Raw genomic sequence first — 3124 nt, 5'->3', positions numbered from 1 at the left:
AGTCAGACACGCTTCTGGTGTGCAAAGACCAAGAAAACGCAATGCAACAGAAATGCCTCACGCGTCAACACCCACCAGTCCCGGATTTGGTGCGGAGCAGCTGCGGCTGACAGGTGAAGTCACGAGGACCCACGAGATCTCCCTAGGGAGGTGGTCCAGGAACGTCCAGCTGGCAATGCCTTAGGATCCCCCAGTTGCTCGGAAAAGTGAAGTTTGGAGTCCCTTGCTGGAGCTGCTCGACAGGATGGATGGATGGCTGGAAACCTGTTCACTAGCTCATTGTATTCTTGCATGACAGGTAAACCTGTAGAAAGGGCGCTGCAGTTCACTGGTTAAAATGCCTGTCAGGAGATTCTGGGTCCAAAATCCCCCACAGTGCCTGATTACCTATTAGCACTTATGTTATATGCACCACTAAGAGTGTATACATTTGTCCTTGCGATAGTGCTTTACTGTATTCTTATTTATTCTGTAGTTAGTACTCCTTGTGAGCAGGGTTTGAACCAACGCAGGGAGACCCCATTGGATTTCAAATCCAACGCCTTAACCACTCAGCCATCACAGCTGTACAATATGTTCTGTTTTTACAGCGGAGAACCCCTGAGGCCTGACAGACTCCATTACAGTTGCTACCATCAATCAGACAAAAAAGAGCCTATCTCACAAGTACCTTGGGCAGTTCTGAATGACTCATGGGGATTCCCAAGCATTTCAGTTACAAAGGATCATTCAAATCTTGAGGTTATTTCAGGTGTAATGTGGGTGGTTAATCCACCCCCTTTAGATGATCTGATTCATTTCCAAACCAGTCCAGATTAACAATTAACAAGTTATTGAATCACATGTCAATGAGAAACATACATGTGTACAGACAAGGCTAGCAGCAACAGCGCCGCAACAGAAACATTTTTGGTGTGCAAAGACCAAGAAAATGCCACACAACAGAAATGCCATGCTCACGCCACACAGGCAGTGTGCAGGAGGCCTTACCCTGGACTTCCACCAACTGCGGATCCATTCCGCTTCGTGTTTGCTCTGTGATCCGCAGTCCATCAAAACCCACCTGATGGGTCACTGAAGTCACAAGGACCCACGGGATCTCGTAAATTCATGTATGATCACGCGATATAACAGGATGTAGTTTCTATAAACAGAACCACAAAACCTGATGAATGAACTAGCTTAAACTTGCATTGCTCTGAATTTCATGTGTTTTCATGTATCATCTTAAGTCTGTGTTGATGTAGTGTTTGTGTGTGAATGTAACATGCCTTTTTCATTTGCTACCAGGGCTTAATGAGTAGCATGGGGATTGGGTAGACATGATGATGGGATGCAACAGAAGTAATCACCGCAACAACAAGGTGCTGCAGGGAGTTGAACCCTGGATCTCCTGTTTACTAGACAGGCACTTTAAAACCAGTTAAGCCACAGCATCCCCTTGAGTGCTACTCACAAACAAAACAACAAACTCACTCTTATTCATAAGCCATAGAAGAGCGGTGCAAATATCTCATCTGATTGATGGCTTGTGGGAAGAAACTGTTCTTGACTCTGTTGGTTTTGGCGTAAAGTGCTCTGTAGCGCCTACCAGAGGGAGGAAGCTGGAATAGTTTGTGTCCAGGGTGATTTGGGTGTCCGGAGTGAGATGGGTGAGAGGGCGCGAGGCCATCCGTCATCACCTGCACACTCGATGAGTGTCATCGGTGGAAGTCTAAACCAGTGATTCCCAAAATGGCTGACCTAACAGCGTGCAGCCCACCTGCACCTATTAAAGTCAGCATTCCACTCCACTGGTATAGACTGTTTTCAGCCACATATAATGTTTTAAGACAAGATCACATCTCTGGAAAATCAGGCAATTGGTAACTTTGTTGCACCTGTTAAGAATCACATGTATTCACACTTCATTAAGTGAGAACCAAGCACTGCTGGGATTTGGACCCAGGATCTCCTGTTTACAAGAGAGGCGCTTTAACCACTAAGCTACAGCGCCTTCTACAGATAAACCTGTCTTGCAAGAATACAATGAGCTAATGAACAGGGTTGCTTCCATCCATCCATCTTCGTCCAGCAGCTCCAGTAGGGGACCCCTACGAACTCCGGCAAATGAAAACAGCTGGACATGTCCTTGAGCAACGCCTCAGGACTCACTGTTCATAGGCAGGCCTACCGAGAACAACAGAAGTCCTATGCAAGGACCTTGAGAAATGAGAGACCCTTTCCCCACAGCCCTGGTAAAATCCAACCTCCATGCCATAAGTCCCCTCATCACAAAGGTCATTAACCACTCCCTCCGGTCAGGCCATGTTCCATCAACACTGAAAAAAACTGTTATCAGGCCATTTCTCATGGAAAGCCATGAAAAGCTTAAAATATAGTCCTAATTTAGTCCTCCTCCACAGCCAGCATAGCGTTTGCTGTGTGGCGTTTCTGTTTTTATTTCTCTCATGTTAACAGTATTGACCAATACAGTAGGCATTCTAACCTCAGCTGACACGCTCATGTCACGCAGGCAGTGTGCAGGAGCCCTAAACTTACAAGGTAAGAATGAAATTCATGATAATAAAAACTTTATAATCTTCACACTAAAGTTGCAAAAACACCTCCAACAAAAGGCTTTTCTAAGCTTTACATGGACACATGTAATGTTATGGTACAAAACAACATCTTCCTGCTTCTGGCGAGAGCAGACGTGTTTTTCCTCCTCTCCCCTCTTATCTTAGCTTGGCTCCTTCCCAGTCTGTCTACCCTGTCTTGTGGAATCTCTTTTTCTCTTTTCTCTTTGTCCCCTGCCTGCTGTTTTCCTGAAACATTCGAAATGGAATTGATTAACTGGTCACTCAGCGCTATTGACAAGATTTTTTTCATCCAAACACGCTTCTCCGGGGGAGCCACAATGTTTGAGTGGAACGTTCCCTGCAGGCTATGTTTGCAATTCCTATTCACGGGATTGGCAGGTGGTCTGCCTGGAAGTTCTCACTGTGGAGGACGTTGAAGATATTTGGATAATTGTACTACTGTTGGTGGGGCTCCTGATCATCGTCCTTGGGGTCTCGCTGACCTACCGTAAAATTGGTAAGACAGCCGCCAGCAAATTCACCCACAAGCTGTCTGGGGAACT

At 45.9% G+C, this 3124-nt stretch overlaps 3 non-coding genes across 3 annotated transcripts; all 3 read right to left on the bottom strand.

Annotated features, from left to right (window-relative positions):
* Positions 1-483: 483 nt before the first annotated feature.
* Positions 484-565, bottom strand: trnas-uga. Its single transcript has one exon. It is a non-coding gene; the product is annotated as a tRNA-Ser (tRNA).
* Positions 566-1362: 797 nt separating this feature from the next.
* Positions 1363-1438, bottom strand: trnat-agu. The gene has a single exon. It is a non-coding gene; the product is annotated as a tRNA-Thr (tRNA).
* Positions 1439-1923: 485 nt separating this feature from the next.
* Positions 1924-1996, bottom strand: trnat-ugu. Its single transcript has one exon. It is a non-coding gene; the product is annotated as a tRNA-Thr (tRNA).
* Positions 1997-3124: the final 1128 nt, after the last annotated feature.

The sequence above is a fragment of the Etheostoma cragini genome, unplaced genomic scaffold (assembly GCF_013103735.1).
Source record: "Etheostoma cragini isolate CJK2018 unplaced genomic scaffold, CSU_Ecrag_1.0 ScbMSFa_410, whole genome shotgun sequence".
Lineage (NCBI taxonomy): Eukaryota > Metazoa > Chordata > Actinopteri > Perciformes > Percidae > Etheostoma > Etheostoma cragini.
The sequence above is the reverse complement of the archived record's forward strand: the minus strand, read 5'-3'. Positions and strand labels throughout refer to the sequence as shown.